The sequence below is a fragment of the Muntiacus reevesi genome, chromosome 8, assembly GCF_963930625.1.
Source record: "Muntiacus reevesi chromosome 8, mMunRee1.1, whole genome shotgun sequence".
NCBI lineage: Eukaryota > Metazoa > Chordata > Mammalia > Artiodactyla > Cervidae > Muntiacus > Muntiacus reevesi.
This window is the reverse complement of record NC_089256.1, coordinates 4018331-4034777: the sequence shown is the minus strand read 5'-3', so window position 1 is coordinate 4034777 and position 16447 is coordinate 4018331.

Below are 16447 nucleotides of genomic sequence, written 5' to 3'. Positions count from 1 at the left end.
AAGTGAAAAGATAATTTTAAAATCGAGGTATGTGTAGCATATAAAATGAGATATCTATAGTGCAGTGTGGCAGTCTTTATTGCAATTACACAATGGTCATTCAACAGAGTTGATGTACAGCCAGTACGCACTTAGATGTCTTCACCAATGGTTTGCTGCAGCTATTAATTTTCATTGTTTGGTGCCCATGACATAAATGATTAAATATATGGAATATTTATCCCTGACATATAAAAATATAGATATTCAGGATATAAAATTGTATTGAAAACTAAAGAAACAGAAAATTATCTTGGAGAAAAATATAATATATATATTAAAACTACATATTATATTCTGTCCTACATCATTTAAAAACATATACATAAACTTTGACACATATTAATCAAAGTGGGTATATGCAGAGATGAAGAGAATAAAAATATGAATTAGAGATGAAAAAGAAAATTACATAAAACAAGTTTTTATTTTTTTAAAGTTGGATCGGTGAAACTTTTCATGAACCACAGTGATGATTAACTCGGCTCTACATTTGAGTTCTTATGTGTGTTTGTACATTGATGTAAGTGTGTATGTGTGTGTGTCCTGTGTCTAGATTGTTTCTTCCATTAGTAAGTCATATATTACCATCCAGAGAGGAAAAAAGCATTTTTAGGCATGGGACATTTAATAACAGAAAATCTTTTCAAAAGGACAAATCTTGACTACTATTAATAAAAAGTAGAGTCTATTACTATCCACCAAAAATATAAAGCAATTTTATGCAGTACAACCAGACAGCTTCCACTCTTTTAATTGAATCAATAAATATTTAAGCAACCCCTAGCAGGGAAAACAAGTCAGTCATTCCTTTTGTTCTCACAGTATGCATTCCTATTTCTTAAGAGGAACTTTCCAGCATATAGTTGTAAATTTCGAAACAAAATCCTATCATTTTAGCACTGAATTCCTTAGCTTGCTTGAGAGTTAATGCAAAAGCATTGTGTGAAGGATTTTTCTGCAGGACTGTGCTTCCAGTGGTGAATCTTTAGAGAAACATATAACTTGCTGAAAAGCAGTGACTTTAAAAATAAGACTCATTGAAACAAACAAAAAAAAGACTCATTGCTATGCATACTAGTGGACAACCTGCTGCTCCACACATTATAAAAGGAATTATTCTGGCTCAAACACTAAATCAAGCCTGAATGTGAGAATGGACATCCACAGTTAAATCATTATTATGCCGTCAGCATTATATAAGCCATATTGGAGCTGTGGGGCCTCCTGCAACACATACTGGAAAGCAGGGAAAATAAGCGCTGAGAAGCTGCCACTCTATTTAACTTTCATTGCTTTGCATCTAATCAACAACATTTGTATCAGATTGACATCATGGTCACACTCCCAAACTGGTCACATGGCAGTATTTTCAGTGATAAATCAATATGCTTTATTCTCCTGGAAGTTCCTGTCATTTTGAGGCTGGAAGTCTGGTTCTGTTTTTCAGCTCTAGCTAAATGAATAAGGGCTAAGATTTGCTACAAAATAGTTGTTTTAAAATTCACTAGTGACCAAAATGCTAAGCTATAATTATATTTGAGACATTTTGTACTACAAATAATCTTTGTTTTTCTAAAACCTCATTAATCTTTATCTTAGCTAATTGTAACTTTGAATTTAGCTTGAACATGCACATATTTTGAAGAAAAATGGAAGTTATTGGGAAATTTAATGTAGACAAATTGAAAACTACCCTAAATATAAAAAATCTTAAATACCCACTATCTAGCACCACTTCCTTAACACCAATCATGTGAGTTACTTATCACCTGATCCCTCTCAACTTCTGTAAATCCAGCCATATTTCCAACTATAATAATTGAAACAAAGCAGTTTTAACAAAAAGTATGCATTAAGATTCCCATTAAAATAACACAAATGAAGTGATAAATGTTTTCTTATTACACTTTTTAGATACAGGATCTAAACTGTTTCATACGCTATGTCACTATTTGAATATCAAACATTCTAGCTAAAATAATATATTTGCATATATATAATTTGTTTAAAAATTTTGTATAAGAATTTTGCTGTTTTAAATCCATTAACTTTAGAAATGGCTCCAAATCATAGCAGTAAAACTCCATAGAGTTATTTGTTGCTAGTAGGATTTAATTATGCGCCACCAATAGCTGGAACCTGGAAGTTGTAAAAGTTTCATTTATCTTCTTGATAAGAATGGTTCATTAAAGGCATGTCATAAAAATTTCCTTTCTCTATCCAAAGAGGAACCAAGCAAAAATAGGTTAGATATAGACACATAAAAATCTGCATATTTTAAGTTTAAGTGTGTGTGTGTATATATATATATATGAAAATATTAGTCACTCAGTTGCGTCCAACTCTTTGCAACCCCACAGGCTGTAACTCATCAGGTTCCCCTGTCCATATAATTTTCCAGGCAAGAATACTGGAGTAGGTAGACATTCCCTTCTCCAGGGGATCTTCCCAAACTAGGAATCAAACCCGGGTCTCTTTCATTGCAAGCAAAATACTTTACCATCTGTTTAAACTGTTATTATGCTGTAAACATTATAAGCCATATGGACATATGATTGTGGAAAATGTACTACTAGGAAGTATGGTAGAATTATGTCTGCAAAAGTGCCGGACAAACAAGGAAAGACTACAAAAATACAGAATAGCACATTTTGTGTATCCTATCCCCATGAATTTTATTCCTTCATGATTCTTTTTATAAGGCATTAATACAATTTTCTTAATGTCCAAGCTCAGTTTGCCAACAAAATATCAGCTCCAGACTACCCATGCTTATCTCAATACCTCCTTGAATCCTCAATCCTAGAAAAAGAGGTGTTGCATTCTACTCAGCTTTTCAACTGTTCATCAGAGGAGACCAATCAGCTCAGATCATTTCAGTCACTCAGTCGTGTCCAGTTTTTTGTGACCCAATGAACAGCAGCATGCCAGTCGTCCCTGTCCATCACCAACTCCTGGAGTTTACTCAAACTCATACCCATTGAGTCGGTGATGATATCCAACCATCTCATTCTGTCATCCCCTTTTCCTCCTGCCTTCAATCTTTCCCAGCAACAGGGTCTTTTCAAGTGAGTCACATTTTAATCAGGTGCTAAAGTATGGAGTTTCAGCTTCAGCATCAGTCTTCCCAATGACTATTCAGGACTGATTTCTTCTAGGATTGACTTGTTGGATCTCCTTGCAGTCGAAGGGTCTCTCAAGAGTCTTCTCCAACACCACAGTTCAAAAGCATCCTCAGCTCTTAGCTTTCTTTTTAGTCCAAATCTCACATCCATACATGACTACTGAAAAAACCATAGCTTTGACTAGATGGACCTTTGTTGGCTAAGTAATACCTCTGCTTTTTAATAAACTGTCTAGATTGGTCATAACTTTTCTTCCAAGGAGCAAGCGTCTTTTAATTTCATGGCTAGAGTCACCACCTATAGTAATTTTGGAGCCCTAAAAGATAAAGTCTGTCACCATTTCCACTGTTTCCCCATCTATTTGCCATGAAGTGAGGGGACTGGATGCCATGATCTTTGTTTTCTGAATGTTGAGCTTTAAGCCAATTTTTCACTCTCCTCTTTCACCTTCATCAAGAAGCTCTTTGCTTTCTGCCATAAAGGTGGTGTCATATGCATATCTGAGGTTATTGGTATTTCTTCCAGCAATCTTGATTCCAGCTTGTGCTTCATCCAGCCTGGCATTTCTCATCATGTACTCTGCATATAAGTTAAACAAGCAGGGTGACAATATACAGCCTTGATATACTCCTTTCTTGATTTGGAACCAGTCTGTTGTTCCATGTCCAGTTCTGTGTTGCTTCTTGACCTGTATACAGATTTCTCAGGAGGCAGATCAGGTGCTCTGGTATTCCCATCTCTTGAAGAATTTTCTATAGTTTTTTTGGGATCCACACAGTCAAAGACTTTGGTATAGTCAACAAAGCAGAAGTAGATATTTTTCCAGAACGCTTGCTTTTTCGATGATCCAAAAGATGTTGGCAAATTGATCTCTGGTTCCTCTGCCTTTTCTAAATCCAGCTTGAACATCTGGAAGTTCATGGTTCATGTATTTTTGAAACCTGGCTTGGAGAATTTTGAGCATTACTTTACTAGCGTGTGAGATAAGAGCAACTGTGTGGTAGTCTGAGCATTCTTTGGCTTTGTCTTCCTTTGAATTTGAATGGAAACTGATATTCTCTAGTCCTGTAGCTACTGCTGAATTTTCCAAATTTGCTGGCATATTGAATGCAGCACTTTCACAGCATTATCTTTTATGATTTCAAATAGCTCAATTGGAATTTCATCAACTCCACTAGCTTTGTTCATGATGATGCTTCCTAAGGCCCACTTGACTTTGCATTCCAGGATATCTGCCTCTATGTCGGTGATCACACCATTGTGATTATCTGGGTCCTGAAGATCTTTTTTGTATAGCTCTTTTCTATATCCTTGCCACCTCTTCTTAATATCTTCTTCTTCTGTTAGGTCCATACCATTTCTGTCCTTTATTGTGCCCATCTTTGCATAAAATGTTCCCTTGGTATCTCTAATTTTCTTGAAGAGATCTCTAGTCTTTCCCATTCTATTGTTTTCATCTTTCTTTTCATTGATCACCAAGGAAGGCTTTTTTATCTCTCCTTGCTATTCTTTGGAACTCCACATTCAAATGGGTATACCTTTCCTTTCATCCTTTGCCTTTAGCTTCTCTTCTTTTCATAAGTGTTTGTAAGGCCTCCTAAGACAACCATTTTGCCTTTCTGCATTTCTTTTTCTTGGGGATGGTTTTTATCACTGCCTCCTATACGATATCATGAACCTCCATCCATAGTTCTTCAGGCACTCTATCAGAGCTAATCCCTTGAATCTATTTGTCATTTCCACCATATAGTGGTAAGGGATTTGGTTTAGGTCATACCTGAATGGTCTAGTAGTTTTCCATACTTTCTTCTGTTTAAGTCTGGATTTGGCAATGAGTTCATGATGTGAGCCACAGTCAGCTCCCAGTCTTGTTTTTGCTGACTGTATAGAGCTTCTCCATCTTCGGCTGCAAAGAGTGTAATCAGTCTGATTTCAGTAATGACCATCTGGTGATGTCCATGTGTAGATCTTCTCTTGTTTTGTTGGAAGAAAGTGTTTGTTTTGATTGGTGCATTCTCTTGACAAAACTCTATTAGCCTTTGCCCTACTTCATTCTGTATTCCAAGGCCAAATTTGCCCATTACTCCAGGTATTTCTTGACTTCCTACTTTTACATTCCAGTCCCCTATAATAAAAAAAGGCATTTTTTGGGGGTGTTAGTTCCAGAAGGTCTTGTATGTTTTCATAGAATCATTCAACTTCAGCTTCTTCAGCATTATTTGTCAGGCCATAGACTTGGATTACTGTGATATTGAAAGGTTTGTCTTGGAAATGAACGGAGATCATTCTGTCATTTCAGAGATAGCATCGAGTACTGCATTTCAGACTTTTTTTTTTTTTTTTTTTTTAGTTGATGACTTCTCCATTCCTTTTAAGGGATTCTTGCACACAGTAGTAGATATAATGGTCATCTGAGTTAAATTCACCCATTCTAGACCGTTTTATTTCACTGATTCCTAAAGTGTCAATGTTCACCATTGGCGAACCACCCACTCCTCCACCTCTTGACGGTGCTTTGGGGGCAGGAGCTCTGGCTCTGGGTTAGGACCTGCGTATGGCATAAGCCCTCTTGGAGGAGGTGGCCATTATCATGACCATAGAACTGCCAGAACTTACACAAGACTGGGGAAACAGACTCCTGGAGGGCACAAACAGAACCGGTGTGCACCAGGACCCAGAAGAAAGGGGAAGGGACCCCACAAGAGACTGACCCAGACTTGCCTGTGAGTGTCCGGGAGTCTCTTACAGAGGCGTGAGTCGCCGGTGGCCTGCTGCCTGGTTGGGGGCACTGAGTGTAGCAATGTGTGCATGTGACCTTTTGAAGGAAGTCACCATTATCTTCATTACCTCCACCATGGTTAGGCCTCAGGTCAAATAACAGGGAAGGAACATAGCCCCACCCTTCAACAGAAAATTGGATTAAAGGTTAATTGAGCACAGCCACACCCATTAGAACTAGACCCAGTTCCCCCCTTAGTCAGTCTTTCCCATCAGGAAGCTTTCATAATCCTCTTATCCTTCTCCATCAGAAGGCAGACAGACTGAAAACAGGATCACAGAAAACTAACCAATCTGATCACATGGACCACATCCCTGTCTAACTCAATGAAACTGTGAGCCATGCTGTGTAAGGACACCCAAGACAGATGGGTCATGGTGGAGAGTTCTGACAAGATGTGGTCCACTGGAGAAGGGAATGGCAAACCACTTCAGTATTCTTGCCTTGAGAATCCTATAAACAGTATGAAAAAGCAAAAAGATAAGACACTGAAAGATGAACTCCCCAGGTCGGTAGGTGCCTGATATGCTACTGGAGATCAGTGGAGAAATAATTCCAGAAAGAATGAAGAGATGGAGCCAAAGCAAAAAGAACAACCAGTTGTGGATGTGACTGGTGATGGAAGTAAAGTCTGATGCTGTAAAGAGCAATACTGCATAGGAATCTGGAATGTTAGGTTCATTTGGCAAATTGGAAGTGGTCAAACAGGAAGAGACCAATAGTTCTTAGAAAATGAGAGAAGTCTTGAATTCACCCATTCTGTCAGGTAGATTCTTTACCACTTGCACCACCTCGGAAGCCCCACCCATTCTATAGCAGTGCAAAATAGAAGTTCTATGATAATTCCCCACAGAAGTATGTCAGATGAAACAAGAAAATAGCAAAAAGAAAAATGCCATTCACCTACTGAAGTACATCTTGGTTGTTTCCAAGTTTGGTAATATAAATAAAGCTGTTATAAACATCCATGTGCAAATTTTAAGTGATGAATGGATAAATAAACTGTGGTCCACCCAGACAGTAGAATATCCTTCAGCTCTACAAAGAAATGAGCTTTCAGCCATGAAAAGACATGGGGAAACCATGAATGTGTGTTACTAAGTGAAAGAAGTCAATTTGAAAAGCTTACACACTGTATGAATCCAACTATATGACAGTCTAAAAAAAACCAAAATGATGGAGATACTAAAAATTTCAGTACTTGCCAGGGATGGGAATTTTGTGGTAGGGATAAACAGGTGAAGCACAGAGAATTTTGATGGCAATAAAACTACTCTGTACAATTCTATAATGATGGACCCGTGTCATTATATATTTGTTCAAATCCATGGAATGTACAATGCAGAGTAAGCTCTAATGTAAACTATGCATTTCAGTTAATAATATTGTATTGATATCGGCTCATCAAATATACCACAGCAATGAAAGATGTTAATAAATGGGAAATTCAGAAAAAAAAGAAATATCAAGAAAACCCTTGGGATTCAAGCTATTCAAAGAAACTTTAGGCAGAGAGGAAAGAACAAAGGGAGGGAAGGAGGGAAGGGTAGAAGGAAGAAGGGGAGGATAGAAGGAAGGAAAGAAGGGAGGGAGACAGGGAGGAATTAGCTACTCAATTACAAAGTTAATAGTGAAAAAGAAAAGACACAAAATTCTAAGGAACCAGTGACCCAAAAGTACATATTTTTCAGCAAGAATAATTATTTTATGCCTGGTAAAAACAAGGTAAATATACATTGAAAAAACATATACATATTATTACCCCCATATTCTCTATATTACTATCCTGTATTCTGTCCTATGTATATTAGTTCTAACTTTAAAATATTATGTAATACAAAAATACTGTCATTAACTTAATTGTTAGTTTAGCATTCATTATTATTTAATATATACCATTTTTGTGTATGCTAGGCTTGGCAATTTGAAACTCAGAATATAACAAAAAGGCAGTATTCCATGTATCATAACTGGAGAGAACTTTTCATAATTATACATGTTCTAAGTGTCTGATGAGGATATGTTTGCTCCAATTCTCTTAAGCAGTGTAAAGTATTTTATTCAGGGAATCATCTAATTTTTATTTTGCAATAAAGTAAGAGTGGGTTATGGTGCAAATTCCACTTTTTTGATTTCAAAATATTTATTACTATTACCAGAACCAATTAAGTAGGATGGTTTTTATATTACTTATATTGGTCTTCTACATAGTCCAAACTCCATTAATAGCCACACTATTGCTCCTGTTTCTGGGTTTATCTAAACTAAATTGCATCAAATGTTTTTATAATGCTTTTCCAAAATAACTTTTCAAATGGATTTAAAGTGTAGAGTCTAATAATTGAGCAGCAGCATAAATATTTAAATAACTCATAGGTATTCATTATTTCCCTTCAACCAGGTACCACAGACACTGAAAACCTGGTTCCCTCCCCCTATTTCCCTTTCCCTAATTTACAATCTCAAGAAATAGGGTAAACATGGAAAACTAGTTAAATTCAAATTCATAAAAGGATATGAGTAAAACCATATTTTAGCAGTAGATAATCTTTCAATCGTAGAGATTCAAATTGCAGAGAGATGAGAGATTAGTATTTGTCAACTAGAGATTCACCCTCAGTGTTATGGAGGTTATAGGGAGTCATTTGTATTTCAGGAGAAACAGTGGTAGCAGGAGAGAGGAAGTGATTCAATCATCTGTGTACTTACACACTGCTATATTTAAATGGATAACCAACAAGGTTCAACTGTACAGCACAGGGAACGCTGCTCAGTGTAATACGGCAGGCTGGATGGGAGGGGAGTTTGGGGGATAATGGATACATGTGTATGTATTCCTGAGTCCCTCTGCTGTCCACCTGAAACTGTCAACATTGTCAATCTGCTATACTCCAATATAAAATAAAAAGTTAAAAAAAATCATATGTGTTCTTGGTGTGGGGAATAAAGGAGGGAAAATAAACGACTAGAGACAGTGGTGACCAGACATTATGTCACGTGCCTTTGAAAATCAAGCGAAGGGAGGATGACATTAAAGAACTGGGAAACATTGTACTGTTAGGGCATGAACAACTTTATCCAGAACTGAAAATTTCGAGTGTAAGTGCAACTGCTTCCCATAACCTTACTAACACATAATAATTCCACGATGATTAAGTTTGAAATAAATAATTAAACATTTCCAGTAATATATTTCAGGGTACTGTTTATTGAAACGTATCCAATACCTTCAAGTCAATGATCTTTTAAGTATAAATGGGTTTGTCCAGAGTTCTCTGAGTATCATCTTAGAAAGGAAAATAGCTTATATTTAGGTCCTTATTAGTAATTCATTACAATAAACCAGGTTTACACTTTTATGAGTAATTTCTAAATATGCTAAAAAGATAACCATAATAAAGGAAATAGAAATAACTGAACATTATGACAACATTTCCTCAGTCGCTAAAGAATCTGCCTGCAGTGCAGGAGACCCGGGTTCGATCCCTGGGCTGGGAAGATCCCCTGGAGAAGGAAATGGCAACCCACTCTAGTATCCTTGCCTGTAAAATCTCATGGACAGAGGAGCCTGGTGGGCTGCAGTCCATGGGGTCGCAAAGAGTCGGGCACGACGGAGCGACTAACACTTAACAGTTAGGACAACATTTAAACATTCTTAGAACGATCATTATTTAACGATTAATGCAATGATCAGTTACATTTACTCAGAAAGGAAAAATCACATGAGCTAAATACACAGAACATTTGCAATGTGCCAGCTACTTGTACGCCATCTCATGGAATTTTTTCATCTCATATCACCTTATTGTGATATTCAAAGTGTAGAAAACAGAAACCCCAAAATAGGATAACTTACCAATAACTCTACCTACAAAACTGGCTAACAAACCTGAAATATTTTTTCATGGATTTTAGCATCCTAGAAGACTTTAATGAAAATATTGTTTAAAGAGTACAGCAGAAAAGAAGAAATTAATTATAACCTCCTAAAATGAGCAAGGCATAGATTGAAAATTATCTAAAAAAGGATTACAGACATTATCTGAAACATGAAACACCTGGCAAATATGATACTTAAGAACAGTTCAAGCATTTGTGAATAAGACTCTTATGAAGAAAGACTGCAATGTAAGAGATGAATGATTAAAAAGATAAGCATTCTCTATCTAGGAGGTAAAATATAATAAGTGAAATTTCTCTAGAGTGAAGTGGGGGAAAGGGTTTTCATTGGGCTGCAGCATTGTAAAAACTCTTAAGAAAGAAAAAAACAAAAGAGGCATTTGCCAAACCTACTCTTATAAGCTTTCAAAAATAGCTAATTAGGAAATGACCTTGTGATTATATCTAACGCCTGAAATAAGTACCAGCTACTGAAAAGACTTTTGGATTTAACACTTTTTCTAGTTATTTTATATTAGCTGAAAGGCTAGTCATGTCTAGGAAGTAAATGCTTATTTTTAACTGGTCCAAGTTAAAAAATGCATATGTAAGCTTTAAAATGCAGACTGTATTATAATTAAATTCATGTAGTCATTTACCTCTCAGTTTTATGTGAGAAAATTATTCCTAATTTTAATATGCATTTATTTTAATGTGCATCATTTTTTTCTATCTCAGATAGCCATGTTTTAATTTTCCAAAATTTATTAGTAAGCTTTAAGTAATCTACTTTGAGTTTAAGTACATGATAATTGGGCCAAGGTTATAAGTCTAGCCCCTCTGTGGGATAATAACTGGCAGCTATCCAGTGATCACATGAAAATACATTATGCTCAACATTAGACAGGGAGTTTAAATTTAAACTTGTTGTCACACTATTCATCATGTACCAAGCAAATAATTTTTAAAGAACAATGACCTAGAGAGTGTAACACAAAGTTAATTGCAATAAATTGCTCTTAGAAATATGAATCACTATACTTTTTAAAGTAATCTCAATATGTACTGAATTAGCATTTCATGTTGATTTAGCAATTTTACCTTGGAGGTCTATCCCATAGAAATAATCAAAGGAAGGTGAAGAAATAATCGAAGAAAGGTGAATATATTTAAAATATATTTAATATATTTAATTATATATTAATATATAATATATTATTATATATTTTATTATATATATTTATTAATATATATCAATATATTTAAATATATATCCAAATTAAAATAAACAGGTACTAAAAGGATGCCATAACAAATCAAGACAAAAACAAAACAAATTTATTCAGGAGAGTAAACCATGTTAGTACATAAACCAAACAGTTAACATGAGTTTGATAAAGGGATTGATTAGAGAAAGATGCAAAGAGAACTAAATTTCTGCTTATTCATTCATTCTATATTTACTGAATCCCTGCTCTCTCATAAATGTATTTTTAAGAGCTGATAATATAGCAGCAAACAAAACAAGCAAAGTTATTGACCATATGAAATATACATTCTGATTCAGAAGGCAGATGTTACATCAAAAAAATTAGAGAGATAATATAATGTAGATGAGTGCTTTGAAGTAAATAAAATTATAAAACACTGAAGAGTGAAGGGGTATACTAATTTAGAATGAAGACCTGAAAAGCAAGACAGAGTAGAGATTTGAATAGAATGATTCATCTGTTGCTCATTTTTCCACTTTTAAAATAATTTTAAATTGTTCAGGTAAATAAAAACAGGTTAGACCAAAGATACCACAGACTTCTAACCCAGTCAGCTAAGAAGAAATAAAAAGGAACCATGGCTGTAATAATATGTAAATTAGTAAATTATCTTAATTACTATGCAAAAGGGCTTCCCTTGTGGCTCAGATGGTAAAGAATCTGCCTGCAATGAAGGAGACCCAGGTTCAGTCTCTGGGTTAGGAAGATCTCCTGGAGAAGAAAATGGCAACCCACTCCAGTGTTCTTGCCTGGAGAAATCCATGAACAGAGGCGCCTGGAGGGCTACAGTCCATGGGATTGCACAGTCAGATACGACTGTATGACTAACACACTGTACAAAAGTGTAAAGGTTTATGATTTAACCTAGGCTCCATGATCACTGTTAATGTTTACTGTTTGTTTTTAACGCTCTGGTACTGTCTCATTTAAAAAAAGAATAGAAAAAGAACTCTGTTCTGTCTTAAAAAATCCAGTTCCTTTTCTATAAGTTTTCAGAACTCTAGTTGGGCTCTCTGGAACCCATTAAAGCAAACCTCATCTCACTCAAATGCCTATATACATGGTATCTTTTTATGCATATGTTTCTATGATGGGCTGAAACATGGCTAGTTATAGCATCCTCTCACTTGGAGGCATGAACATGGATTAGATGATTCATCTCTTAAAATTTGACCAAAACGTGCTTTTCTGAATGAATTAAAAAATATAATTTTGTCTTTATGTTATCTAAGCTCTTGCTACATTAAAAAAAAAAATCCCCAAACCTTCAAAATAAAATCTGTAGAAGTTAGCTTGAGAGAACTTCCTTGAATATTCTGAAATTAAATCTCTTTCTCCAGTAGCAGATGAGCCTCTTAGTACATGCTTTCAGTATTCAGGAAAACAGGATCCTGTAAGCCAGACACCCTTGGACTCAGAATGTAAATGTGTTGCTTAGTAAATTACATACTTGTATATCATTTTACCACACAGGACTGAAGTGGATTTGAAAGGAAATATTTTGTGGGAATTCATGAAATGATGAAGTGTCCAATGTCAACCTCAAAATTATTTATATAAATATTTCTGTAATATTATATGAGTGTTTATATTATAAAGGTATTTTGTCGGATATTACTATCCAAACCAAATTTCATCATTTTTACTTAGTAGATATTTATTTAAAAAATTAAATTACTCTTTTTAGATTTCCCTAGATGTTGTATATTACTTGAAGTTAATAGACTGAAAAAAGAAGACCAATGTCATGGCCTCCATGTACAAACACTTACAAACTCAAAACACAGTAAATAAGTCTTTTTTTGTATTCAAGTTACATGGTTTTGATAGAAAAAATGATACTAAGTGATTACTTAGTAATACTAACATGATACTAAAAGTGGAAATAATTTAAAAAGTGATATTAAGATATGGAAATAAAGATTTAATCAAATATATTGTATACTGCATAATTACTGAAAATATTGTTTTGAGGACCTTTCAAAAATATGTTAATTATCCCTTTAATTTAAAGCAGGAATGAAAACCTATATCCGAATTTGCTTCTTAATAAATAGGCCTTTGTAAAATAAGCAAAAAATCCTAATATTTTATGTTTTTTTATTGGAGAAGTTCAGAAAAATTTCTTTGGAATTTTACCTTTAACAGAAGAATGCTGTCTTTTCAGAATATGAAGATTCAGGTCTTACATTATACAGAGCCAGCAGAAAGGCCTAGGTGCCCACAGAGGCTGAGTTCTCACCTTAAATGAGTGTTTGGCAAAACTAAGTAGATCATCATGATTAGTTATGAATTTAGCTATTTTTTATGATGACTAAATAAAAGATTTGTTTGTAAGGTTAGTTTCCCAGAGAAATTTGTGGTTACTCTGCTTTGGGGAATGGAAAAAATACTGAAATTAGTACTAAAATGGAATATGTATATCTGAAGACTCTAGTTATAATTCTGGTTGATAAGGATTCATTGTGTTTTAACAATTGAAAGGTGAGGATAAAGAAAATCTATTGAGGCTCAATCTATTGAGATTCAATTAATCTAATGATATTCTATTATTTAACTAATGTGATATTAATGACAGGTAAAGTGAAATAAATATATTAAAAAAACACTTCAACTAAAATAACACATGTTGTAGTAGAGTAAATCATATATTTGGTTGATTTAAAGTTGATGATTGACAGCAATATTTACAGTGATTAAAAAATGTTTTGTTTTTTATTTCTGTTGCCCCAGAAAAGAAAAAGTTAATGAATAAAGAAAAACATTTTTAATTACCCAACAATTAATAGAAAATAAATAACAAATAAGCATGCACATATCTGATAGTAACATGAATTTTATTTTCAAAACACCAACTGGCAAATAAAGATATAGTAGTGTATCTATAAATACAAAAATTAAATAAATACATTTTAATGGATACATGTATATGTATGGTTGAGTTCCTTTGTTGTTCACCTGAAACTGTCACAACATTGCTAACTGGCTATACCTCTGTACAAAATAAAAAATAAAAATAAAAAATTAGAAAAAGGAACTTAAACCTGTTAAAAATTAAATATACATGATCATTATAGTAAATGCTACAGAAAATAATTCAATTGATGTGGTAGGTAAAAAAAAAAAAAAAGAGAGAAATACGTCTAATATTAAAATAAATACACATAAGAAAGGATGTAGAACTAAACTGTCACAAAGTGAAAGTCTCTCAGTTGTGTCCAACTCTTTATGATCCCAGGGACTATACAGTCCATGGAATTCTGCAGGCCAGAATACTTGAGTGGGTAGCCTTTCCCTTCTCCAGGGGATCTTCCCAACCTAGGGACCAAACCCAGGTCTCCTGCATTGCAGGTGGATTCTTTACCAGCTGAACCACAAGGGAAGCCCAAGAAAACTGAAGTGGGTAGCCTATCCCTTCTCCAGTGAATCTTCCCCACTCAAGAATCAAACTAGGTTCTCCTGCATTGCAAGTGGATTCTTTACCAACTGAGCTATCAGAGAAGCCCAAATTGTCTCAAAGGATGGTATTGATAAATCAGATATAAAAACCAAAAATCTACATTTCAATAAGAGTGATCAGGTCCGGTCAGTCACTCAGTCATGTTCTACTCTTTGCAACCCCATGAATCGCAGCACGCCAGGCCTCCCTGTCCATCACCAACTCCCGGAGTCTATCCAAACCCATGTCCTTTGAGTTGGTGAGGCCATCCAGCCATCTCATCCTCTGTCATCCCCTTCTCCTCCTGCCCCCAATCCTTCCCAGCATTAGGGTCTTTTCCAATGAGTCAGCTCTTCTCATGAGGTGGCCAAAGTACTGGAGTTTCAGCTTCAGCATCAGTCCTTCCAATGAACACCCAGGACTGATCTCCTTTAGGATGGACTGGTTGGATCTTCTTGCAGTCCAAAGAACTCTCAAGAGTCTTCTCCAACACCACAGTTCAAAAGCATCAATTCTTCTGCACTCAACTTTCTTCACCGTCCAACTCTCACATCCGTACATAACTACTGGAAAAAAACCATATGAGTGATATGTATCACTAAAATAACAAACAGATATGCTTTAAGAGGATAGTTTATATAAATATTTTGCAAAGCAGTTTTAAGATTATTGTTCTCACTGATAGTGTATGTATGCTTTTGTATATATATATTTATATACATGGGTTTCCCAGGTGACTCAGTGGTAAGGAATCCGCCTGCCAATGCAGGAGATGCGGGTTCAATCTCTGGGTCCGGAAGATCCCCTGGAGAAGGAAATGGCAACCCATTCCAGCATTCTGGACTGGGAAATCCCACAGACAGAAGAGCCTGAAAGGAGCCACAAAAGAGTCAGACGTGACTTAGCAACTAAACAGCAACATTTATACACACAGATAAATTAAATATCTCATAATAATTATGTATATGTATGCATGAATATATATGTGTTTGTACCAATAAATATTAAAGATAAAATGTGTTTATGTATTTACATATGTATATATATACATATATATACTTATTTTCTAACATTTCTCAATGTCCTTGGAACCTCATAGACTTTCTTTAAAAATGCATTCTTTAACCTTGTATTTTGACTACTTTCTCTATAAAGAGCTGTAATTGTTAGTAATGTCTATAAAGCAGGTATGTATCAGTATGGACAACAAGTGATGTCAAGGTTTTCTTTTGTTCAAACAGCATTTATATTACACATTATCTTAAGTTCCAAATTGTGTTAATGTTTTCTCTGAGTGTATGAAAACACAGTTCCAAGATCCCTTGTACGTCATAAATTTGTTTTTGACTGAAGAGGAATAGTGAAAGTCACCTATTATCTTTCTGATTATGGATAGCAATTCTGTTATATCATCTGTGTTACTGTGGATATTAAATTCTGACAACACAACTGAAGAGTGCAAACAAAATATGCTATGTGATTAATTTATCTTTTATTTATGGTTATAGAAGTGTCACAGATATACAATATACTATGGAAACCGCACATTTTTAAAACTGTGATTCACAATACTGGAGGCTACCCACTCCAGTATTCTGGCCTAGAGAATTCCATGGACTGTATAGTCCATGGGGTCACAAAGAGTTGGAAACAACTGAACGACTTTCACAGCCTGGAAGGGGTAGTGAGAAGTTTAATAGCAATCATTCAAAGAGGGCATAATCAGCTCATGTACATTCTTCTAATTGGTTGGTGGTGAGATAAGTGGGAGTCAGCATCATCAACCTTCTGGCTCCAACCAATCTGGTATATATGTGCTTGTGGGCAGCATGCTGTTAACTTCTCCCACCGGGTGTGGATTTCAGTGTAAAAAGTGTAAAACTGTTTCACTGTAAAAGAGTTCAAAGATGTT